At 36.3% G+C, this 27,292-nt stretch overlaps 1 protein-coding gene across 28 annotated transcripts in view; it reads left to right on the top strand.

Moving 5' to 3' along the window:
- The window catches only part of ZBTB20 (zinc finger and BTB domain containing 20), an 816,756-nt gene that overhangs the window by 412,324 nt on the left and 377,140 nt on the right, over positions 1-27,292 (top strand). For 4 of the 28 annotated variants that reach the window (XM_021932981.2, XM_021932997.2, XM_021932899.2 and 1 more), the window contains one exon: positions 16,092-16,131. The exons of the other annotated variants lie outside the window; for them this stretch is intronic. The gene's annotated coding sequence lies outside the window, so the exon portion shown is untranslated. The remainder of the gene's footprint in view (positions 1-16,091; positions 16,132-27,292) is intronic. 28 annotated transcript variants of the gene reach the window in all.

Raw genomic sequence — 27,292 nt, 5'->3', positions numbered from 1 at the left:
TGTATTTTAGGGGACACAATCAGCCCATAACATTGCCTAATATCCACAAATCTTAGTTTCCTAAGACCAAGGTGTTTAAGCATAGAAAACTACCTTACAGGGATATTTTGCAGGATATTGAAGCCATAACCCATTTATGCCTAGTGTTCCACTATTGGAATGTTAAGCTTGTGGCAGTTATGTGTATCCTGTTGCCCAAGGTCATCACCAAGGTCTGATCTTTCACACATACACACATACACACACAATTGCAAACTTTGGCATAAATGGGTTAAACAGATGACTGTCATATATAATTTTAATGGAGTCTGCTAACACTGATATTCTGTCATTATAAAAATAAAATCTTTGGGGTCAGACACAGTAGCTCACACCTGTAATCCCAGCACCTTGGGAGGCAAAGGAGGGAGGATCACTTGAAGACAGGAGTTTGAGACCAGCCTGGGCCACCAAGCAAAACCCTGTCTTAAAAAAATAAAATAAAAAAAATTAGCCAGCTGTGTGATCCCAGCTACTCATGAGGCTGAGATGGGAGGACTGTTTGAGCCCAGGAGTTCAAGGCTGCAGTGAGCTATGGTCATGCCACTGCACTCCATGGGTGACAGAGTGAGACCCTGTCTCTAAAAAAAAATTAAAAGAAAAGAAAATCCTCCATATAGCATCAACTCTGAAATTCTGCAATTCTCTGAAAATCCGCAATAGCAAGGTAGTTGTTAAAGATATAAAGCAATTTTCTTTCAATAAATATTTTCCTTTAGTATTCAAAAATTTAATATTATTGCCCTAATATTTACTTATGTACCAGACCTCCCTTGATTTCTGCAGCCCAAATTCCCAAGATGGCTTCTAGGTGAAACCTCTGTCTCTTGTGGGAAGACATTGCTTTGCCAAACCTTTAAATGCCTCAGAAGATATATGTATAAAAGTAGAGGAAGAATATAATTATCTTAAAAACAAATTTAAGAAAACATAGCAACACCAACTACACAAGTAAATGCATGCATAAAGTAAAAATAAAAAGAGATATGTTAATTTGTTCAAGAGGTTTCAAAGTCTCAAGACTTTTTAGTTCACAACAATTAATGGAAAATGTATTTTGTTAATACATCCATTGCTGTTATTCTCTATTTTATTATGCATATGTATTGCCACTTATTTAGAAACTAATAGTTTAAGCTGAGACTATGCCAGAATCTAGCCATTGATGTTGAATAATCTTTTAGTTTATCTTTCTTGCAAAGAGTATGTCGGTGAAAAATGGGACTGTGTTGTCTATTTTGGTGAAAAATGGGACCGTGTTGTCTCTTGTGTCCATAGGTAGCTAGAGTCAGTTTTGTTATTTTTTATTTTTTTTATTTTAAGTTCTGGGGCACATGTGCAGGATGTGCAGGTTTGTGACAGAGGTAAACATGTACCATGGTGGTTTGCTGCACCTATCAACCCATTACCTAGGTATTAAGCTCCGCATGCATTATCTGTTTTTCTTGATTCTCTCTGCCCCCACACCGTCCTCCCCTGAGGACATGAAAAGACACTTCTCAAAAGAAAAGAAGACATGCACGCAGCCAACAAACGTAAGAGAAAAAGCTCAACATCACTGATCATTAGAGAAATTGAGTGACTTTTAAAAGTCAGTATTCTACATGAATGAAATAATACATTCTCTTATTCTTTTGACAGACTAAGTCATGTTAAAAAGATGCACATCTTCTCAAGGAGTATGTGTTTTTTTTCAGGCTAACTAAAAACAAAAACCCTGAACACTATTCGCGGTTTTATTTCTCGGTAATGGAATAGCCTCCTCTTGAGTGGGGAAGTTACTGTAACTAGATGATGTTTACAATTGAGAGTTTAGTCTATGGGTTTGATGGAAAGAGCATGATATCTTGAGCTACATTATCTGCATTCAAGTTATAGCTCTTCCATTTTTTTTTTTTTTTTTTTTTGCTTTGGGTAGTTAACAAATTCTCCAAGCCTTTTCATGTTATGTAAAACTATATTTGGACTTCTTTTCAGGTCTGCACAGTTTGACCCAATGTAGATATTTAATAAAGATTAATTTATGTCTTTTTTCTCTGATCCTTAATTCTTTCACCTTCTAATGGATATACTATTAATACTTTCTCTACTTACCTACCCCACAGGATTTTTGAGACAATCAAATAATATGTTTGTGAGAATAATTTATAAACTGTAAAACACCATACAAATGCATTTTTCCTTCTTATGAGTGTTATGAGTGGATGGGGATGCTTAACTAGAAATTGAATCGGGACCACCTAGGAATTTACATTGAAACTGTTTCCTAAGAGACATTAGAAGCCTCATGTTGTTGTCTATTTAAATCGCCTGACCTAATCTGTACAATGAAGATATTTAACAACAGGTATTAAATTTTATTGTCTATTTTTCTGTGGTGTTTTCCAGGGAGCACAAGAAAGATTATTTCCTTTCCATTTTTTTTCCTGTATTATCGGGCTGCTGTCTGTTCTCAAATATACTGAGACAAATTGTTATCCTTTGTAACTATGGGAATATGGGCCCATGGTGCTTACTATCATTATTTCTGTTGTGTTTGTGGTAATTGTTGTTATTATTATTAATTATACTTTGTAATTATATAGCTTCTTATTTTAAGGAAAGATAAATTGCTAGGAAATAAACAAACTCCTGTTCTTTAGAGATTTTTGGAGTTTTGAACATTTTAAATCCAGTTTTGACCTTTTTTCACGAAGATTTCTACATGAATCTTCAAACACAACTTTTTTTTTTTTTGGTCTGCCGTCAAAAATAAAGTACTGACTTGTGAGATACTGCCCTTGAAGTTATGCATGAGAAAATAGTCTCTCAGAGCATTTCATTTCCTCTTTCTGCCTTTCAAATTATTTCTTACAGTATAGTTACCACGTAGTGGAAGTTTGTTTTGGAGAAAGATTTTGAAGCAGGAGGTGGAGCTGCTTGAACAGTGGCCCACGCCTAGGTAGAAAGGTCTCATTGCCCCTGCTCGCTTCTGACTGCCTCTTGAAGAAAAGAAAAAGGTGAACTAAGATGAGATGATAATAGTTTGTGGATTAAGGGTCTGGCAGTTAAGTGTAGCCCAAGTACAAAATGTTCAACACGAATTGATAGAGGCTTTTTGGAATAAAAATTCCACCTTCTTTCTTTAGTCTCTTGGCTCGTTATTTTGAATTCTTGAATATCCTTAATAGTAAGTAAGTTGTCTTCAAGTTTCCAGGCTGGTGGGCCTGGGCTCTTTTGATCATTGGTCTCCTCATTCCCACAGTTAAGGACCTGAACCCAATAAAGGGATTAGAAGGCCAAAGAAGAATTTTGATCCCTAGGTAATCTCCACATAGGTTCCTCTATGAGTTGGTGTGAAAGGGAGGATGAAATTTTATAGGAAATAAAGAGGGCTATTCCATTATATGGTGACTTTAGGAAATAATCATCCAGCTCTTTCTTATCCATGAAATTCTTCATCCAACTCTTATCTTATCTCACTGAGTTTTGTTGTTGTTGTTTTGAGATGGAGTCTGTCTCTGTTGCCCAGGCTGGAGTGCAGTGGTACAATCTCGGCTCACTGCAACGTCTGCCTCCCAGGTTCAAGCAGTTCTCCTGCCTCAGCCTCCCAAGTAGCTGGGACTACAGGTGCATGCCACCATGCTCAGCTAATTTTTTGTATTTTTAGTAGAGACGAGGTTTCACTGTGTTAGCCAGGATGATCGTGATCTCCTGACCTCGTGATCCACCCACCCGCCTCAGCCTCCCAAAGTGCTGGGATTACAGGCGTGTGCCACTGCGCACGGCTTATCTCACTGTCTTCTAAAGCAGTGGTTCTCCAAGTGACCAGCAGCATTACCATTACCTAGGAATATGTTAGAAATGCAGATTCTTAGGCCTCACTTCACACTTCTGAATAAGAAACTTTGAGGTGGAACACAGCAATTTGTATTTGAACAAGCCCTTCAGGTAATTCTGATGCATACTAAAATTTGAGAACCACTGATCTAAAGAGATACTGAATTCCACTGAGAAACTATTTTGACAATTTAAAATTCTACCAGAAACTACAAGTGATTTTTGGAATCCGGAACCCTCTGTTGTTCTACTTCAAATTTATCTTTATGGCTTCATCCTAAACTGTTTATTTAACAGCCCTTAAACAGTTTTTAACTTTGACCTGCAATTCATAACAAAACACCCCACCCTGTCTGAAATGATCTTTGTTCCTCTGTCTAGCCAAATCCTCTCTATCCTGCATTATCCATTCAAATGCCTCTTCTTTACAAAACCCTTACTAGTCATGCCAGCATTCTCTCAGTTTTGGCTTCCTGTAAGTCTCAGTGCCTGTACCATTAAAGTCTTACCTGTTACATAGTCTTATCTGTGATATATCTTGTGTTACTAAAATAAACTGTCAACTGTTACAATAAATAATAGGTTACATTTATTCATTACCCACTGTGGTCACCACAACCCCCTCAGTGAATTACTGTGCCTGACTTTTGCAGATCTTTGGTAGCTTACCCTGCCTCACACAGTGTGTACTAAAAAGAAGATTCTCCTTCAACCTCACGCTGGGCCACTAACCTATATTGTCTTATAATACTGATAAACTTTTCTCATGTTGATGCCTTATTTTCTCCCCAGATCCATTTTATATTCAACTGCAATTAGAGACCATAATTCTCCTGTTATTTCTTACACAGTAACTTTTAGAATATAGAGAGTTAATGCACATTTGTTGGCATATTGTATTAGAAACTCTAAACACATTTCTGGGATTTTGCTGATTGAGAATGAAAATGTTTAAATTTCTGCTTAGGTCCAGAACAGTCTCCATTTGTAAGTTGAGTATATTCATTTTAGCGAAGTAATCAATTGCATTTAAAATATTCAACTCACAATTATATATTGACTTTCATTATCAATTTTGATTAATGCATTTTGAAAATACTTTATTCTACAATGCATTTAAAGGAGGAAATAACTGCTTTTGTTTATTCAAGGAATTTGCCAATTTTTATAAATCCTGTTTATTATTTTGTAAGAAGAAAAAGGATGAGTCAATAGCAAATCTGACCCTTGCCTGTATACTTACATGTACCCTCTAGTGATGAAAAGAAATGAAGACAATGTTAGTGGCTAAATGATCATTGTTGAGAAGGCATGTTTGAAGAGAAATAGATTTTTTTAACTTCGTGTGCGTAAACATTCTCTATAAACGTTTTGTATTTGCACATGGTTTACATTCATCTAACCGAATTCTGACCTAAGGAATAGAAAGCATGGTCTCTTCCAAGTCAAGCCACACTGTAGTTATTTGGCGGATAAATGCTTGGCTAGCTTCTGTTCCTTTATAACTGCCTTTATTAAAGTGAAGACCCTTGACCCCGAGTCAGAATCACCTGGATGGTTCCTGGATTCCACTCCTACAAACTGAATCAGAATCTCTGGGATTGGAGCCCAGAAATTTGCATTTTTAGTGATCATTTTCAGGTGATCATTAAAATAAAATTTATTTAATAAAATGTATTTTATTTTATGGCTCAATTAAATGTGAAAGCCATTCCTATTTGGACTCATTCTCTTTTTCTTTGGTGAATCAAATCCTCCAGAAAACTGATCTGTGAGTCACCAAACTGATAGTTGTTAAGCATAGAGTCTCAGTGACAACCTTAAAAGTGACTATTGCAGTTTCCTTCAATAAACTTAGCTTATTGAGTTCAGATACTTTTGAGTTCAGATTCTAGTTTATTATCTAAATTAATTAATATAAAACCTAAATAGCTCTTTGAGATACATATTCTGGGCCGCATTTTAAAGAAGGGATAATTAAGGCTTAGAGAAGTAAATACCTAAGGCCACCCAACTAGTAGCTGAATTCAGTTTGACTCTAAAATGTGTATTCTTAAACTCTGAAATAGAACTGAAAACAGAATTCAAAATAAAGTCTTCTAAATTCTGCCTCTCTTTCTAAAAAGGCAGCTGAATAGAGAAAGGGTTAAAATAGATGACAGCTAATTCCAAGTTTGTGTCCAAACTCTGAGATTCTATGATGTTAGTCAACCGTCATCTTAAATTATATGGTTGGTAGCTATAGTGTTATCATGTGATGAGCTCAATCAGTAAACCATCACCTTCAGTGTTATCAGAGAGAACAATGGAAGCCCCGTCAACACTTACCTGTTTTTACAGTCTTCCTTTTCTTCTACTTCCCTTAAGAAACCCAAGTATATATTTTTCCATGCAAAGGGCTACTGGAATAAGCTTTTTATCATTTTATTGAGAGATCTCCCACAATAATATGAGGCCTAATTTCCCTGAACAATGGCTTGTTTTAATAAATACTTTGCAAATACAGCTAATATATTGCTGACTCAGTGGTTCTCAACTCTAGCTGCACACTCAAATCACTTATGGAGTTTAAGAATATATAAAATCATGTGTCTAAATCCTAGAGATTCTGATCTGTGAGTGTGGCCTGAAGTGGAGACTGGAGATTGATTGTTTACAAAGCTTCACAGGTTGAGAATCAGTGATCCAACTCATAATTCTTAAAGAATTTGGTGATATCATATGCATTAAAAGAGTGATTGAATGTGGCAAAATCTCTATATAAGTACCACAATGAGTCCTTTAAAATAAAAGTAGAACTTTTGAACCTCTGAAAAGCTGTTGCTTGGGCCATCCAAATATTCATATTGAGTCTCAGATAATGAAAAGTCACAAAATTAGAAGCCATTAGAGCATAATGTTAAGTGGAATTATGGAAAACCATTTGTAAAATGCTATGGGTTTGGAAGGACTTGATTTTTTTCACAGACATTTTTGTAATAGAAAACAAGGTAGTGGAAATGGCAACATATTTGAATCTATTTGCATTTCCTTATCAAAAAAGAAGTAAAATAAAAGGGAAGGGTATAACCTTGCAAATGTATCTTGATCTGATATTATTTTTGCAAGTTAGACAGATTTGGGGACACCAGTCAGCCTGACTCAGGGCTAGCTATCAAATCAGAGCTCACTCTTCAAATCCCAGCATTAATCGGAATGATAAAGAGCTACCTTTCGATTAATCCTGCCCTGGACTTTAGACGAAAGAAACTGCAGTTTAATTACTGAGTGAAATTCACTTCATCTGATCTGCCTGTCTTTGCTATAATGTCATAATATAATCAGCATCACCCCCATCTGAAACAGAGCTGTGAAGTCCACGGATCTGTTTGATTGGAAGAAATAAAATGATACCCAAGCAACAACCAGCCACAGTGCAGTAATGACTCAAACCTTGTTTTCATCTGTATGTCATTCTCCCATTGGCTTGTCATGACAGCAACTGAGAAAAGGATGGAAGAGAGTGTGATCGAAAAGGAGGCTGACCCAATGGAATCATACTAGGTGTGGGAGGGAAGAGTCAAGCTGTATAAAATCTTAAAGCTAATTAAACTTGGCTTTTTCTTTAATATGTATCCGACTGGCTGCTACTGATTTCTCAAGTCCAAGATAAACCATTCAACTGATGTATCTCCCTGCAATTAAAATCTCTTCTTCAATTGAAACTATAGTTTTTACTTTCAAAATAATTTATTTTCCTTTTGTAACTGAAATTTATTTGGCAGATTTTTTTTTCTTAGATCTTCGTGTGGTTTTGTAAGTTAAAGAAAGATAAAGGGGTTGCAGATTTTCTTCTGTCAGAGATAACAGCCTTTGGGAGCATTCCTTTCTAGGTTTGCAAACACCCATTGCCTTTATATAGAAGTCCTGAATCCAGTAAGGTAGCTAGCTTTCCTACAAATAATTACCCCGTATTACACAAAATGTTTAAAGTAACTTTCCATATGTCATGTAGTTAGAAAGGGGCCTGAGCCAGGATTTGAACCAGTATTTGTCTGACTCTGGGTCATACTCTTTTTACTTTTCCACTGTCCACCCCCTTATTCTCACTTACTTACAATTAATACTTCTCCAGTTGACTCATTCATCTTGTTATTGTTGGGCATCCCCTATATGCCAAGAACTATGCTATACTCCAGATATACATTAGTGAAACTAGAAAGAAGAATCATTTTCAAAGAGCTTTCAGGTTTGGTGGTTCAGTTGCTTCTGTGACTTTTATTGTAAATTGATACTTTAAGTCCAAAAGGCAATTGGACTGCTGGGAACAAATGCACAATGTGAAGTCAAGTAGATCTTCTTTATTTCCTTCTTTTATTCATAGTATCACCCAAAAATCTCGGAATTGAGAATCCCAAGAATCTCAGGAATTTATTGCTCCTATGTAGTCAGTCATCAAATTATATCAAATTTTGTCATATATAATCCATCAAAAAGATCCCTTGTACCTAGGACAAACAGTAAGTATAGGGGTTAGGAGAACAGGCTCTGGAGTCAGATTACCTTGGTTTGAATCCAGGCTTCACCACTTACTAACTGTATAACCTTGAAAAATTTGCTTAATCCTTACCTGTAAAATGGAAACAATAAAGTTACTTACCTCTTAGGGTTAGCATGGAGATTAATGGGTTAATCTACACAAAGCACACAGTTCAGTGCCTGGCACAGAGTAGAACTTTAGTAAATATTGTTATTTTTTCCTCCACAATGTCTCTAGAACATGTTATTTCCTGTACATTTCTGCTGACACTACCGAAGTCAGATATTTATCGCATAGTACCTGGGTTGTTGCAGTGGATCACTTATTCTGTAGCTCTCACAAGCTCGCACTCTCTCTCTCTTTCTCTCTCATTACCTTTATGCTCTCCCTGTTTCAGTTTTTTCTGCCCACCATTCCCAATTACTTATTTTCTAGCATATCACTGCAACCATGCCAGTGTCCTACTTTACAAGCCTTTAATAGACCTCTTGTGTTCACAGAATAAAGTGGACTACTCAGCCCATTATTCAAGGACCCCTTTTCACATTCCACACTCAACCCATCTTTCCAGCATTATTTCCTATTACAATTCCAACTAACTTGTTTATTTGCTGCTCCCAAATACATATCTCAATTTTCTGCTTCCTTGCTTTCTCTCATGCCCATCACACAACTTGAATTGTCTTATCACCTCCCAAATTCTTACATGTTTTTCAAAGCCTAACTAGATTTGTTCATCATACTGAAGCTTTCCTTTGTCAGCCTACATATAAGTGACGATTTTCTCTCTAAACCCCTATTCTGAACATTTGAATGTTATTGCATAATAATTACTTCTGGGCATTATCACAACAAATAGATATTAAATGCATCAGGCACAGGTCAGTGTCTCCATACACATCATTATTTGCCCAATAGCATCTATCAGAGAAAATCAAACATAGATATACAATTAGTATATGCCAAATGAATACATGGTCTGAATTGGGAGTTTTTTCCTTGCTCCAACCAATTTTTTCCAAAAAAGTTACTCCAAATTTAGCTCTTTATTTCTACTGATTTTCTAAACTTCCTTCTAAAATTCCTTTTGAATTATTTTGATGTCTCCCTCCTTAATCCTCTCCAACAATCACTCTTATAATGCCTTTCCATTTCCATAGTTATCATGCTGCTTTCTTACTTGGCATGTGGATATGGATAACCAGGCTGCTAATGGGTTCTACTTCCACTATTCAAGTTTATTCTGCACCAGTTACATCAGTGGTAGAGTAATACTTGCATGTCCATAGAACAGAAATTATAGAACCCGCCCTTTTTACTTTTTGTGGTTGTCAGGAAAGCAAAAGATATTTTATGCAAAAATATTTTATAAACTTCAAAAAGCTTTACAAGTACGAGGTGTCATCTATATTTAGATAACATATTTAGATATATATTTAAATAACATATTTAGATAATATAGACTACATCTTGTACTTGTCCTTTTCCAGTAAGCATGTGTTCATGTACTAGATGTATAAGAAAAATATCAAAAGTAACATATATGATAAGCTATATCATATTTCTTGAATATAAACAATATATACATAATATATACATATATACATTATATATTATATATGTAAGAATTATTTCTCCTACATTTGCATATCTTCCCTTTTTTTCATTCAATCCTACACCTCTCTTGAGAAACTTGCATTATTTGGCCTCATTATTTCTTTAGATCTGCAGGGCAAATGGGAGTCTTCCTTGAAAGCTACTCACTGGGAAGATTTTTTTAATGACTTCTTTAAAAATCAGCAAGCAGGACTGATCTGATATTTGACATACTGACAGGAAGAATCTTAACAGTTTCTAACCTTCCTAAAACAGCATTAAAATAAATCAACTTTACCCTACACCTCAGATATCAAGATTGTGCAAATTCTCTGACCATGTGGATTTTCTTGACATTTTTCAGTCAAAATCCTAACCAGAGAACAATATTTATAGTTCAGCAATTCCGGTACAGAAAAGCCTTTCTGACTTAGTCTGCCGCCTAGTTCCAACTTTTTCTCCCGTGATATGGTTCTGTTAATCAGGGAGAGAATTGATGGACAGTTAGATAAAGGCTAAGAACTTATAATCGGTGTCCCTAGTAACCCAGTACTGGAGGAAGACACTTCAGCTTTGTTTTATTGTTAGGAAACAGAAACAGGACAGACAGATCAGCCTTCATCTCATTATTTCTAGTGGGAGAGGGACCCCAGAATGTTCCTTGTAATGTTCAGTGGCAGGCAGTCAGCTCCAGCAAGCCTTGTGTTGGACCTTTAGCTATATCCATATTATTGAGGCTCAAACCTTTATTGCACCTGAACTCCTATGGTCATTATCAGTGGATTCATAGCTCCATGAATTTTCTTTTCCATGGGGTCTCACCTCGTTGTTTTATGTTTTGATATTATGATAAGCGGCAGGTGTCTTCCAGGCTCCCTTCTTGCTTCTATTTTCCCCCTGCACAACCCCCTGGACTTCCTCCACATTATCCAGCTACCACCAAAATGCTCACTTTCCTGACTGTGTTCCTCCTAAGGCAGCTAATCTTTACTCCTTCTTCCTGGCCTTTTGGCTCCTTCTGCTTGTGTGGAGTTTTGAGTTAAATTTTTCGAGTTAATATTTAACCTGTGAGATAACTGTTTACAAAATTGTTAGTTGATAATCAGGGATTTTTTTCCTGGATTAATATGGTTAAAGTTTAACTTGGTGGAACAGCTCACACACATACAAAATAATAAATACATATGTATATAATTAAAGTATTAACTCTGGGAATTTTGCTGCTATGTTCTCATGACCCAAAATGGAATATTTGTTATAGTCTAGATAAAAGAAAAACCTTGGTTAAGAGTCTGGCAAGCTGACTCTGTGGAAGAATTTAAGCAGAAAAGGGAGCCAGAGTCTACTCCTAAGTGGCAAGTAGCAGGCAAGTGATAGAAACATTCTTTTTTTTTTCTTAAGAAAATGATCTTTATTCATATTATTTTTATTATCACATTCAAAAGAAGTTATTGGGATTCTCTCCAAAAGTGGGTTTGGATATTTTTTGGCTTTGATTATCCTTTTAATATCTTGCAATATTTTCTCATGTCAGTGACTTTTTTATATGTTACAGTATGGTTGTATCTTAGAGCCAGATGTGAGGAAAGCAATCCCTGTGTTCAGGTACTTCCCTCCACTCATGTTTGTAAGTCAGGAATGACTGTTTTTTCTCTTGGGATGAAAGTGAACGTTAGCTCCATCTGACATCAGAAGACAGAGTGGTAGTAACTGGTAGACCTAGAATATGTCTTGTATTCTTAAAGGAAGTCTTCATGCTTTTGCTGTGGGTAAGGGGAGCAACCTAACACAGAAAACATATTCAGGTTACTTTAACTCACTTGGAAATGGATTTCGTATTTACTTCTTTCCATGTAGACCTCAAAGAACAATTGTTTGAAGAAACTGGGTGGAGTGATTAAGTGGATCTAGGTAAATGATCACTTATGAATTTTCAAAAGTAGTTAATAAATTTTGCCATGAGATATGTGGAATAAAAAAGCTTCAAGCCAAACCAAGAATAAAATTTTCTACTCTTTTTTGTATATCAAAGTCACAAAATAAGACCATCAAAACCTGGATATCTCACAAGCACCTTCTGAGAGTCCATTGTTTTTCCAAATATACTGTGTTTATCCCAATTCAGAAATAAGAATGAATTACTAGTAACAGATTTCAAATTTGATGAGACTTAAATAGGCTTAAGTGCCCTGTAAAATAGTAGAGAAAATTGAAAAGAGGGGTATCCCAAAAGATATTACAGTTTCAAGAAGGAAAAGAAGTGGTTATCTGTGTTAAATTGTTGCCAAGAAGTTGAGTCAGATGAAAATTAAAATGAGACCATTGCATTTGGCAACAGTAGATATGGTAGAGTGGAACGAATAAAAGCCTGATTGGAGTAAGTTGAGAAAAGAATAGAAAGTGAAGATATGGTAATAACTAATATGGACAATTTTTCTAATAAAGTTTGTTATGAAAGGAAGAATCAAAATGGGGGTAAACTGGAGAGAGACTTGGGATCAAAAGAATCGCATATAAATATACACAAATATGGTAGGTTTTGTTTCTGTTTTTGTTTTTGTTTTCTTATTTGGCATTTTGTTTATCTGACTCCCCAGTGGAAAAGCAACATGGACAAGAATCAAAGCCTCAAATCTCTAGTAGAAAGAGACATGGAAAAGGCAAAATCTATCTGGTAAAATGTAAAAGGGACTGGCTCAGATCCAACAGATCTTGGTCTACTTAAAGTTCTACTAGCTACTGGTAATGTGAACCTAAATAACCTTTCTGTGGCTATCAGTTTGCTTATTTATTGTTAACATCTAAAGTTCCTTTATGGTATTCTGTATCTATGAAAAAAGAAAAAAGCAGACACATTTCATAAACCTCTCTCTAGTAGAAATAAGTTTATATCATTCACCATTTTATTATTTAGAAAACACACACATCTTGTTAGTTAACCCTCACAAGAATGCTATGAGGTAGGTGGTTATATTGTTTTATTTTAGCAGAAAAGGAAACCAAGGCTCTTCAAGGGTAAGTAACTGGCGAAATTACACAGTGTGCAGGCAGCAGAGGCAGAGGTCAACCACAAGTTTTCAGAATCTAAGTAGAATATTCTTCCTACCATGTTCTGCTCTACATACACCTCCCCTATAGCCTTTTGTTTTGTTTTGTTTATTCTCCTGGATCTTCAGTGAATACCCCCCCCAACACACACACACACTTTTTTTCATCTCTGGGCCAGGTTTCCATTACTTTCCTTTCTGTCCATTCCACTTTCCTCAGAACTTTCAGGTATGGCCACCACTTTAAATATTTGCATTTCTTTGTATTACAGAATCAAGTGCACAAGAGTTGAAGATCTATATTAAGTTCATAGGAAAAACAATCCCACGCCAAAACATTTTGCCAGACTAGTAAAATTGCATTTCAAACAACCCATGAAAAATCAACTCTGTAACCACAATGGGCAATGTTAGCAGTGGAAACCTCTTCATAATATCTTGTCATTTGGACTTACAAGCTTTTAAAGCCAGAGAATGAAAAGGGAAGAGCAAAAAGGTAGGAGACGAATATGGCAAATGGCAAGTGGGAGAAGAGATGGCACAGGAGGGGTACAAGTGTTGCTTATTGTAGGCCCTGCAGACCAAAAATTATTGTGTTTCTAACACTATTGATTTTTTTCAGCAGCTGATATTTCAATCTGGGTGCAGTGTGTCTGTGAGTCTACGCACACTGTCAAGAAGAAATATGATAGTGTCTTAAAAGATTAATAATATCGCTGGTCCTCTGGAGGCCTGTCTTAATTCACTGGCCTGTTCCCTGGCATGTACTGTAATTTATCTAGTCTGATTTGAATAGCAAATGGCAATCGGCTGCCATTAGGGAAATGGGCATCATTCTTATTGATCCAGCATGGGCTGGATTTTATTTAAGGAGAACTGCAAAATGTTATTACCTTCAGGAGCAGAAACTGAAAAGGGAGCTTTTCCCGTGTGTATTTTGGAAATGTTCTACCTTAAAAAGGGGGAAATGGATTGTGGATTTAGGAGAACAGAGAGAGATTATCATCCTATTGTGTGAAAAGGGACATGTACTGGGTGTTTACAGCATAATTATCAGCAGGAAAGAATGCTCATGATTATGAGAAAGAGGCCACGGGCCTCAGAGGTTAGAACATTAGAAAGATAGTCTGACCTGTTCCAGTCCAACTTTGTGTAAAGCCTCTAGTTGCTCAGAACCCATTTGTCAGTCTGTAAAATGGGCTAAAAGAATCTGCTAGCAATGCGTAAGGTTTGTTTAGCATTTGTTTCACATCCTGGGAGTCTTGGATAAAGGATGTTATAGAATTAAAAACATACACACACACACAAAGATCTTATTTAATATTGTGCATGTTGGGGGGTAGTGTTCAGTATTTATTATTGCTCTTCATTCAGCATTCTGGAAGGGACAAGTTATGTGCTGAATGAAGCAAGACGAACTAGCCTAATAATTCTCATTAACCATTACTATATCCAGGTCAACATTGCATATATTGACTTTAATGTTCACCTGTTAGGGACAGCTCTAAGCCTGCACTTTTACCTTGTTTTACTGAATAAAGGAAAGCTGCCAGTGTTATGGTAGCAAATGTGGGAGACAGACTTGGATCTTTCTGCCTACCCCACACTCTGTGCTGCAAGAATAGGAGCTGAATATACCATTTCTCTCAGAGCTTGATGGACATTTCCTGTCAAGGAGCACACACATACCTTATCCCTAACCTTCCTTAAAAGCCCCCAGGAGGGGAAAAAGGTATGACAAAGGTGGCTAGAGGAAGGGGCTCATTGCTACTGAAATTCTTCTTCATTCCACCTCGGGTTGTTATGGAAAGAAACGATAATGTGCTACAGGAAATGGCCAAGTATAAAAGCAATAAAATAAATTGAAAATGACTTTGTTTTTTTGAGCGGCAGTAATTGCTATATGTTGTGATGTTTGCATAAGGAATTAGTTAATGTGTAGCAGAATGGCATGTGATACTTTTTATTTGCTTGATGACTATAGTCTCTGAGTGAATGACTTATTAAGGTTAATAAAGAAAAATTTGCTTGTGACTTGTAATGATCCAATTGCTAGAATTTAGCATCCCCTTATGCATTGTTGCCTAAAGGGGAGAAGGAAAAAAACCTACACACATTAATGGCCGACTGGCTATGATTTTTTATAGTGGTGTGAGAACAAACAATGTCTTCTAAATTGTTGGTCTGTCTATCTTTCTGCCTGCCTGGGCAGGAACGTTATGGCTTTCTTAATTCTCCTGTGTGATTTATCATCCTAAATTCATTGTTTTGCATAACTCTGCTCAAAATGAAGAAATGTCATTATTTTGCAGCGAAAAAGTTGTCATTTGCATAATGCCTGCCATTAATTATTGTGAGACTAATGCAGTTGTTGATATTTTTAGGGCACAGTGGTACAGCCTGCACCTTGTATAATGTCATTCTGAAAACATTGGTAGTTAATAGGTGCCACAACATTGCACAAATGGAAAAGAAGATGATGAAGAAGAAGGGGACACAATGGAACAGGCTGTGATCTTTATTTAGCTTTTTTTTTTTTTTTTTTCCTGAAATGCTTGGTGAGAGAAGACTATAAAAGGAAGCGAATAGAGCAGGAAGCTGTGACATCCAAGAGAACAAAGGGATTGAAAAGCAGAGGTTTTCTATTTAGGCTGAATTAGTGTAACCTGGGCTCCAGCCAGTTTAATGGAGGAAGTCATGTCTCCTCTGTTTTGGCTTACCTACGTAACCAAAGCCTTGAGCAGAATGTAGAGTTGGGCTTTTTAAAACCATCAGTTAAAATAAGGTTTTGCTCTGAAACATGTTCATCTCATGGAAGAATTATCTTAGCGGAGCACTTGGCCAAAGTTAAGAGGACACACCATGGTTTCATGGAAGAGAAAGCTGAAGACTATGATTTTCAGATTTTGATCAATCACTCGTCTGTACTTCACTTATTTCAGTATTTCTGTCTAGGATGATAGCTTTCCTTTCCTGCAAAAAGCAGAGGAATACAGTAGTAGTATATTAGAGTGACATTTTTTTCTCTTTATTCTTTGCAGTAGGTCTAACTTTTGCATCTGATTCTTTAGGGAAAACACCTACCAAGGCTTCCTATTACCTATTTCACAGGTAAGTGAAAGTCAGTTATAAAAATTCGATCAGCGATGAAACTCATTACACCGAGTCTGGGAGGCATAAATATTACAAATGTAGGTAACTGTTGATCTTTTTAGTCATGGGAGCTTAAAAAAATAGACACACATCAAATAGAATTTTTCTCCTAATTTCACTGTTTCACGTATATTATAAATTTAGATATTTCTTTTTTATCATTAAATTTAAAAGACAGAAATGGAGCCTCAAAAGTAGGTCTAGTTACTGAGACTGACCAGAGATACTTAGAAAGCAGATATTACCCTTCAGTGTTCAAAGCCTGGCATTGTAATCTCTTTGGAAAATGCAGTATTTTTCAGACTCTAATCCAGATTCCAATGGCTCTTCTGTGCCCAAAGACCAATTACTATTTTGAAGTTCTCTTAAAGCCAGGTGACGCTTTGAGGGGGCCATCAGGACCGTAAGGAGACCACAGGGGACTGTCTGTTTGTCTTATAATAAATATCTAGGCAGAATTAGGGCTGGGATAGTTCTGTAGATCTTGCCTTACTTTTGCAGTTCAATCTTCATGTGTTCAGTTTTGGAATATGTAAAAAGCCGGCATTTTCAGTGAGGAAAATTTTAATTTCTGTGTTAGGAAATTTTAATTCTGCGGGGAATTACCACACTTGGGGTTGTGAAAAACAGATGAGCTCGTGCGTCAATTGAGACCCATTTCCATTGCTGCTACTCACTTTCCCTTTTCTTCTGAAGGAAAAGAAATTGTCCTAACACCCCAAATTAATGTATTTGACTATAATAAAATCAATATAAGTGTACAATTTAAAAACATAAGAAGTCCAACATTGGGAGGGGAAATGAAGAGAAAATAAAACAAGGGATTTGCACTTCATATGGTATACTAGTACAGACTAATTCTTAATCATCTTATAAGCTAGTAATACCTAGTTATCTATGATATATTCTACACGTACCTATAGATCTGACATATAAATAAATCGGAATAACTGATATTCAGCTTAGCAGGTTATACCATTATTAGGGTGACCAACTTGTCCTGACTAGCCTGGAGCTTTCTCTGTTTGAACACGGAAAAGCTCACATCCATCCTCAGTCTTGGACAAACCAAGGCAATTAGTACTATAACCATGATGGATACTTGCAAGGCATATTGATTTAATAGTTACATTATATATTTTGTCATCTCTGTTGCTTCTTATATTTATTTGAAAAGGCTTTGATTTCATGAACAAACTGTTGTATCATTTTATTTAGTGAACAAATTGAGCCCTTTAGTGAACAAACTGAACTCTTTTTTTTTTTTTTTCTTGAGATGGAGTTTCACTCTTATTGCTCAGGCTGGAGTGCAATGGCGTGATCTCAGCTCACCGCAGCCTCTGCCTCCTGGCTTCAAGGGATTCTCCTGCCTCAGCTTCCCGAGTAGCTGGGATTACAGGCATGTGCCACCACACTCGGCTGATTTTTTTGAATTTTTGGTAGAGACGAGGTTTCTCTATGTTGGTCAGGCTGGTCTCGAACTCCCGACCTCAGGTAATCAGCCCGCCTCAGCCTCCCAAGGTGCTGGGATTACAGGTGTGAGCCACCGCACCTGGCCTGAACTCTTTTTTATAGCATTAATTTGCTAAGGAATTTTATATAACTATAAGAGAGGTTGAGTAAAGAAGTGTAGATTTTCATGCATTAAGTTTCTAGCACTTTGATCATGTAACTCTGGAAAGTAGCAGTTTCATAGTAAATAATCACCTTCAACTCTGATCCCCTGTAGTCTTACACAGAAACAGCGTAGAAATCCATATGTTAGCTGGCATGATTTTCATCACCTAACATCTGATAATCACATCAGACCGGCATTCTTTAATACTCACTGATTGCTGCCAGGACTTCTAACTTCTCTATCCTTTTCTTTGGAGTTTTTCTTCCTTTTACATCCAGCACCGTACTAAGAACTTGGGATACAAGATGGATAAGACATGGTCCTTCACAATGAGTTTTTCAATCTAATCTATGAAGGAAAATTGCAAGAATGAATTTTATATAGCATATGTCATCAAAGCTTAGACATAGAAGAGTAGCACTTAGAATGTTGTTTACTTCATGGATTAGTTTGTTCGTCTGTTGAATAAACATTTATTGAAGCTCTACTGTCTGCTCAGCAATGTTCTTAACATTGTGGGTACAAAGATGAACTATACTTGGAATTTTCACAAAATGAATAGTATAAAAGTATAGCTCACTCCTCTCCAGATTGACAGTTCATCAAGTACAAGATTGCTATGTCAGCATTTGATACCAGTCTAACCTACCAGGACCAGTTGGGCTGGGAAAACATCTCCTTTATAAACTCAGCGATATCATTTTTAGTTAACTATCTAATTTGACTTACTCCTCCCAAGAAGTGTATTATAAGATGTGAGCTATTGCATGTAGGTGGTTTCCCAGACTGGCCTGTGCAGTCAGATGGAAAGAATAGAGGCCTCTGGGACAATCCAGAGGAGCCGCTGCACCATGCAGAATAAAGATTTTCTATTTAAAGTTTATGTGACTGGGATGAGATTTATAAGTACTGGAACACTTTATTCATCTACTTATTCATTCAGTCATTTAATAGCTATCAAGCACCTATAATGTTTCAGACATTGTTCTAATTACTGGGAATATAGTGAGAAATTAAACAAAGTTTCCTATGAAACTTGTTTTATAGTGGAAGGAGAGACAACCAATAATTATGTAAACAAAAAATATCATTTTAAATAATGATCAGATCTAGGAAGAAAATAATGCATAATAAGGAGGTAGAAAATAGGGATATATAATTTAGAAAGTGTTATTTGAAATAGGGTAGGTAGGAAAGGTCTCACTGAGCAGAAGATATTTGAGCAAATATTTAAATAATGAGAAGAACCTAAGCATGTGGTGATGAGCAGGAAGTACATTTTAGGGAAAGGGGATGGATATTATAAAGACTTTGAAGTAAGAACAACTTGGAATTTTCCAGGAAGAGCAAGAAGAAATGTGTGGCTCAGGTGGACCTAAGTCAGAATGATCATGTAGATAAGTAGGGACCAGCTCACGTAGGCCATGGTAAAGACTGACAGAAAGTTATAGAGGATTTTTTTAAGCATGTATGATCTCATTTACGTATTAAAAGAGTTCCAGGGCTACACTGTGGAGAACAGTCTAACAGGGCCAGGGTGATAGAGGAAGAGCATGTAGTAGTTATTGTAGTAGCCCAGTTATGCGAAGGGCAATGGCAGTCAGGAGGGAATGAAAAGTGGTTCAACTGTGCATAACTTGAAGATAGGGCTGACAAAAGCTGCTGAGGGTCTCAATGTGGTTTTACATGAGAGAGACATGAGGTGTGATGAATTTCAGGTGTTTCACCTCAGTCACTGGATAAATGGCCATATCCCATGGAGTTGGGAGCTATAGGGGATTCGGAGACATGAGCAGATTTGGGAAAGAGATAATTATGAGTTAGTATTGGAGCATGTTGAATTTGAAATTCTTTTCCAAATAAAGAGATGTAGTAGGCAGTTAGGTACATGAGACAGGACTTCACAGGAAGGATTAGGACTGGAGATTCAAACTCTGTTTTTATTTCTGCATATGTATTTTCTTTACAGCATAAGCCTACAGGGTATGAGGAATGAACTCTGAGAATTTTTGGAGACAAATATACATGTTCCATATTATTTGATGATGAACATGCAAGTACTGCTGTCAATTCACTCTGCTATTTTTTTTTAATTACCTGATATACCTTGCAAAGAGGTACCAGCAAAACCATATGAACACTTTCTAAGGACACGTATGGTTTATGATCATATTGAGATGTAAGACAAACATAAATTATTGTTTCATAATGATATAACAGTAGAAGTAAGGGAAGACACAGATTCTGTAGTTTAACGTGGGGAAAAATCAGTGTGAATTAGTAGGGAAGTGAAACTCTAACCCATTGTTGGAATTAGTGAACATTTGAATAGGTAGTAAGGAGCAGTCAGAGTTTTCAAGATATAAAGTCATAAGTAGATTGTACAAAGACATAAACTAGCTTTCTCTTTATGACGGAGCAAGGTTAGAGAATAAGGACACTGGCCTAGCATGAGCAGAGTGTATGTGTTTGTGACGTTAAGGGAGATGAGTTTATAAAAGTTGGCTAGAGCTAAGGGATTTGAACTTCCCCAGTAGCCCATTGGTTCTCACCTCTAGTATACTTCGGAATCACATTTGGAGCTTAAAATGAAGATGCCTGGATATTACTTCTGGAAGTCCTGACTATAGGCTATGGAAAGGCTTTAGCACTTGTATTTTCCACAGGGAGCCTGTTCCAGAACAATTTGCCCCTCCTAAAGCTGTGGTGATTTACTAGAATTAATAGTCCTATGTGAGTAGCATGTACTGGATTGATAGGTAGAGTTGTCTCTCCCTGCACCAGGAGCTCCTGGATCTTTACTCCAGTTCACTGTTAAGTATTACGGCTTGGATTTTCTCCACAATTCTGCCTAAATTTTCCCTTAGTACTAATAAACAGCCTTTCCCTGTTTTATAACTTGGAACTACCTTGGCCTTTTAAGGCAATTACCTATGGTCAAGTGTGGGTGTAGGGATGAGTAAGAACCATGAGAGGGGTGGTGTCTCTTACAAAGAACTGTGAGAATGAGAAGTACCATGAAAGTGTTATGCTGCAGGCCTAAATAATGTAGCTAATTAATACTATGGAGGCTGAATTGAAAGCAAAATATAGGACTTAAAGAGAAATTGGTATTTTTTCTATGGAGGAACCTAAGATTAAAACCACAGAGCTAATAAGATTTTGTATTTGTGTAAGAGGTAGGGTATCTTTTATAACTACATAGTCCCAAATACTTAAGATTTTAGAATGCAACACATACATCTATAAAAACAGGAGAAGGAAGACTTCTAGAGACAAAAAAGTGCCTACAGAGAGTCACTTTTAGGCCTTTAGAGAAGGAAGGTTGGTATAGATGAATATTTTAAGTAATATTTTACTATAAAATAAATGTGCTTTTATTATGGAAAAGCTCAAATAAACAAAAATTATTTATAATTTCTCTACCCAGAAACAAGCACTTCTAGTGTTTTCTGGTCTTTTTCCACCTTGCGTGTGCACAACTATCACTTCTTGAACAATATTTAAGTTAACAATATTTAACTTAGCAATATTTGCTTAAACAATGTATTTTCCTGTACATATATTGTTGGTTATATGCCTTTTCACTTAACAATATTCCAAAACTATTTCTTCATATAATTAAGTGGTATATAAAATATGATTTCTTAAACTGCATAGTATTTAAGTCTAGGAATGTACTATCATTTATTTAATCAACTCTCTATTGTCAGACAAGGTTACCAGTCTTTCACAATTATGAATAATGCCATGATAAATATTCTTGCTTCTAAATCTTTGTGTAGATCTTTGAATATTTCCTTTAGATACATTCCTACAGTTGAGATTTCTGGGTCAACAGTCTTCATATATTTTTAAGTTTTTGATGTGTATTGCTAAGATGCCCTCCAGAGCATTTTGCCAGTTTTATTTTTTCGGTGGTAACATCTTAAAGTTTTCTTCCAAAAGTGACTCGATTCAAAGCCATGCTGTTGCTTTTCTCTGAGTCCTTTCTGGTCCACCAGTTGTAGTGGACTTAATTTAACTCTTACCTTAAGGTTTACACTTAGAGTAACCGAAACATTTTTGTAGACATTTATGCTGCAAATGAGACCGTTTACAGAATATAAATTGACAGTGAGATTAGATTGCGTTTCTTTCTTATGCATGTTCTGTACAAGCATTCTACTTATCCTGGATAACAAACAAATAGAAAGAAAAAAACTTTACCTCTCTTACTTGTCCTAACTGAACACTCACAATGCATTAGGCGTTTAACTGAACATGGAGGAGATGTGATTCCTGCTTTCTGAGACTTTACAATTCCAAGAACTATGATTGATAAAGTACCATATAAATAGTGGGCTTCTAGGACAATGCCCTGTGGTTAAAAGTAATTAAGTTATATGATGCAGGCAAACTACAGGATACCTGTGATCCACATGTGCAGGTGGATTGCGTGCATTAGTCTTGATATCTGTGGAATCTGAGAGACGGGAAAGGCATACTTGTTTTAACTCCAGAATAATGTAGAGAACTCAAATTCCTGCCCAGGCAAATAGGGATAAGTTGTAGACTGCAAATAGGAGATGGATTGTGGGGAGGAAAAAAAAAATCTACTAGTTCCCACATCTTCCACTGTGTCCCCTCCAGGGGACATTCATAGGTCAGGGTCCTTCATGTGGTAGCTTCAAGTTCCTGACATTTTCAAAACTGCTCTAGGGAAAGGGTCTGGCATGTATATGAAGACTGTTTTCTTGTGAGGACAACGGGAGAATATTTGAAATTGGGACTCTTGTGAAAAATCAGAAAGGTTGCCAGTGTACCTGGCCTTCCTATTGTCTTGAAGTACTGTGGTGGACTTCGTCATGCTTAAAGGAGGTGTGATTGGGGATAGGGAATTGCTTGACTGAGAATTAAAGAATGAGAGCTCCTGTCCCATAGCTTAAACTGAAAAGGATTTCTGACACGTATTTGGTTAGCAAAAATGGTTGTGAGTTAGTGGGACAACTGTAGCACTGATATAAAAATTCCAGATATTCCTTCTGAATAGATATACACACATTTAGAAAATGCATTATAAATGACATATAGCAAAAATGTAAACAAGCCATTTAATAACATTGTAATGCTTGATTCTGATCTCTTAATTAAAATGTGCATAAAAGAAAACAATGGTGGAACATCTGTGTGTGTTATTGGGATAGCAGGATTTATGCTGCACCCTGGGCTTTTTGTTCACTTCTCAGTGTGTGTGAACGTGGGTGGGTTTCCTCTTTGAGCCACAGTTACCCATTTGAGCCCCACAGGGTCTGTATTCCCACCCACCTTCTCTTGGCTGTAGTTGCACCCCCCTTTTTCCCCTCTTACTTAAAATACTGTATGGCTTGTTCTTTGCTTAAATTAAACTACTCTCATCATTTGATCTGAAAGCCGCTCTTCACCCCACCCCTCTAACCTGAAACCGTGACCTAACCCTGACTCACCCTTGTTATCTCAGCAGATGTACACAGCATTACCTAATGTTTTGACCTCAGTGAATAATCTCGAAGAGCTTTGGGGAAAGTGTGGCCCTTTGTATCTGTGACCTTGCAGCAATTATTCCTTAGCTGGACACTGTGGGATTTACATGTTGAAAACAAGCATTCTACTAACCCCTGCTGGTGATTTCTTTATTATTATTATTAATTTGGAGGATGTATCCCTGAACCCCATTTTGCCCAACTGTTAAATGAGGATGCAGCAATCACAAAAAGTCAAGGGTTATTAAGTGCTTTAAAATCGTCCACTGAAAATGTTACACTGTGATATGCTTTTATTTCCACTTTTACATGGAACACATGTGATCACCAAAAAGTTTGTCTTTGATTAAAACAGCATAAAAAGTACCTCACATCTTCTGTTACTCCCAGATTTATGTATCATTTATATAAGAGAAAGTCACATACAAATAGCCTTCTTAAACATATAATAATTAATATTTAATGCCCCCTTTTTATGAGGGGGACTTTGTGCTGGGATGTCTCCAATCCTCACAATGTTCCTGCAAAATAGATGGTTTTATTCTTTATTCCACAGATGATGAAAATGAGGTTTCAGAACCGTTTAAGTGATATGCCTAAAGCTTTATTGTGAATAAATGGAAAACCTGGGATTCAAACTCAAGTCTGTCTCTCTCTGTCTTTCTCCACGTCATATTCTGCCTATAATATCGCAACCTATATGGGAGTATGGTAGCCCCAATTTCCTATAGACCGTGGCTAGATAGTGTTATGAAAGAGTCAAGTAAAAGGTGCCATTTGTGACAAATGTCTGAAACTTGTTTTTATAACTAGGATTTAATTTGCAAATGAAGAGTAATTATCAATATGTCACAGATGAAGAACTGCATGTATGGATCAGTATAATTTCTGTTCTTTGGCTTATGGATGCAGTATGCCCCAGGGAGTTTCACAAATCCACATGACATCTCCCTGTGCTGAGTTCTGGGTTGGCCGGCCAAAGTGTAAAATCTGTGCTGGGATGGCTCACAACTGGTTACTATCTGAAGAGATTTGTATAAAACTACCTACCTTATGTAGACTTGGTTTTCTGAATTTGTCTCTAACACTTGAGTGGGGGGAAATACCAAATTTTGATACTGGCTTTGTTGTTTTTAATGGGTGTTTGTTTTTGGAAGTGTTGTGCCAAGAGAGGAAGAAGTGGGTGTGGATCTTTCTTCCTTTTGCTATTCTCCCTTTGCCTTCTTGTGGTCCTATTTCTGATCTGATTCAGTATTACCAATTTGCCATAATCCTTTGCAAAAGACATAAAATGTTCATAGACTGTAAGTTATTAAGGCTTTAAATCACATCACACTATCATTGGAATAATTTTTGGGGGGGAATTTTGCATATTTCAGTTCTCTAGTAGAGGGCATGTGCTGCATACTAGGGATGTAACTTCTACCTGCTCTACTTATCTTTACTTTTTTTCCTCAGGCTGAGAGAACCTCTGCATTAAACTTGTCATGTGTTCTGAAACGATCAAATGTTAGATTTCTGAGACTATCAGGCTGTGATGGTGAGGGAAGGGTTAGTATTACATTCAAATATGTATTAAGGAAGGCATCATAGTTAAGTGGGAAAAACATGGGTCTTGAGTATTATGGGAGCTCATCCCTTTTCCTTACTAGCTGTGTAGCTTTGAATGAGTTATTTAATTCACTAAACTAAGATTTTGAATAATAATACCTACTATATAGAGGTATTATACAGATTAAATGATACAGTCCATATAGAATATGTAGAACAGTGCCTGATCCTCAGTGAATGTTGGTTGTTTACATTTCATGCAGCAAGAAAAGGGAAGAATGGGAAACAGTGGCAATTAGAAAATAATAATATTGAGTTTGAAAAAATTGTTTTCATCCTTTCAATTAAGCATAGTAGTAGAGAGAGCATTTGTCTAGCAGGCAGAGACTTGAGTAAAACTTACAGCTCTGCCTCCAGAAAGCTGTAAAATCTTTGCTCTTCACCTTAGTATCTCAAACTCCTCATTGTGAAAATGAGCGAGTTAGAATGCATTATCTTGATTTAGTTATATACTTTTGCCTTCAGAAGATTTTTCTCCATCTCAGAGTAGTCTATGGCATATCATTCAACAGTGTGTAAGTCTAAAAGGCCAACAGCCAAGTATGGCAGACAGGGCTGTTGTTAAGATATTCTTTTTCCTGTGTAACTATGTTTACATGTGCATTTATGTTCTTTGTATATTTGTCGTGTGCCTGAATATTTATACACCTGCATGGTTGTTGAAGTAAGCACACTAGCATACATTCATACATTTTTGTGGGTATGTGTGTTTATATATAACCTATATATATATACAGTATGTGTGTATATATATAAATATATGTCTGTGTGTATGAGAAACAGATGCACTGTAGGCAGATAAAGCAGATAAATATAGATCCAAATAGAAGCATAAGCATATAAATATAGACGTTATATAGAGTGAAAGCAAGCAGATCAGCACCATTTCATTATTGCTTGAAATCTTTGTAATAAAAGAGTTGGAAATCAGTAACTGACATTGAAATTATTGACTGATTGACACTGTCATATCAGAAGGCACAGTGTAAGGTAAGAAAATAACCTTTTTTTCAACTTTGAGGAGAAATTAGCAGGAAGATTTATTACTGTTAATTATTTGATTTAGGAAAGTTTTTAGGTGCTGTGTAGTGTTGTGTTTTTCAAAGTACAGAAATGTCACCTCTCCTAAAAATACTGCCATACAACAAAAAATAAATAAGAAAAGCTATTCCAGTCTTGCAAAAAGATTTGGCAAATGTGACACCTGGATCCCTTTTGTCCACAGGCTGTGATTTGCAACTCTCGCCTATTTCTAGGTATAGACAGATGAGTTGGTTTCATTCTACAGTATTTTCTACAAGCCCCTCTGAAGTCTTTAAGGAAACTCACCTAAAGGAGATATCTCAGGCTAAAGTGACCATTGTTAAGTTATTGTCATGGGGATGCTTGCAATTGTCTTTAGTGAGTGTGTTGTGTGAGTAAAACTGGGCTTCCATCTGTTACTTTCATATCACTGTCTGTTTTTACCAGTCAAAATAATTGGTTGTGAGTTTTTGCTTTATTTTATTTTGTTTTAGTGAGAAGGGTATTGTGAGTTATTTTTAGCTAGCTAATTTACTTTTTAATGTTGCAAGTTATATCTTGCTCATGTGTTTGAATGCTATTTGGAAAAAAAAAAAAAAAAAAATGTAGTGCCTCCTTTTTCCCTCTCTAAACCTCATCTATTTCCCTAACAGATCTTATCTCCTCCTCAGCTTTGTTGTAGGAACATTCAAAGAAGCTAAAATTTGAAGAAATTCCTTGAAATGTACAAATACAAAGCCTGCTTTTTCCCAGTACCACAAAACTGCCAAAGTTGTTGCAATTGCTTTTTCTGTCATTAGTCTACTATTAGTCTACCATTAGTCTACCATTGGTTTTCCTTACAGGGATGAGAGAAGAGGGTCCAGAATATGTGTTCCTCGTAACTTCTGCTCCACATCAGAGTTTAGACTGGAGGAAAAAAAGGAAGGAAGGGCAAAGCAATAAAGACTTATTGAATGTTAAGGAATGTATTGGTGCTTCCTGAAGAACTGTTCATTCTTCTTCTCTCAAATCTGGCTTCAGTTACTTTGTTGTTAAGTTCTTCTCCAAATTATGGTTTTAAAATATTTTTAAAGACTGCCTTAGTGGTCTTGAGGATCACACACGCACACTCTCTCTCTCTCTAACACACACACACAAACTTGTGTAAGATTCATTTAAAAAATTGCATTGTGTGAATAAAATGGAGTACTTTTCAATTTACAAATTATTTTGAACAAATAATGTAATGTGTAAAGTTGGCATACTTTACAGTGTTTCAGACTACAGATTTTTTTTAATTCTGTTATTTACCTGATAAGCTCTAATGTTAACTTGAACAAGTGTTTATTTATTCAAGGGTATTATAGTATATCTACATAAAACG

This window comes from Papio anubis, chromosome 2 (assembly GCF_008728515.1).
Source record: "Papio anubis isolate 15944 chromosome 2, Panubis1.0, whole genome shotgun sequence".
In the NCBI taxonomy this organism is placed as follows: Eukaryota; Metazoa; Chordata; class Mammalia; order Primates; family Cercopithecidae; genus Papio; species Papio anubis.
This window is presented reverse-complemented; position numbering and strand designations above follow the sequence as displayed.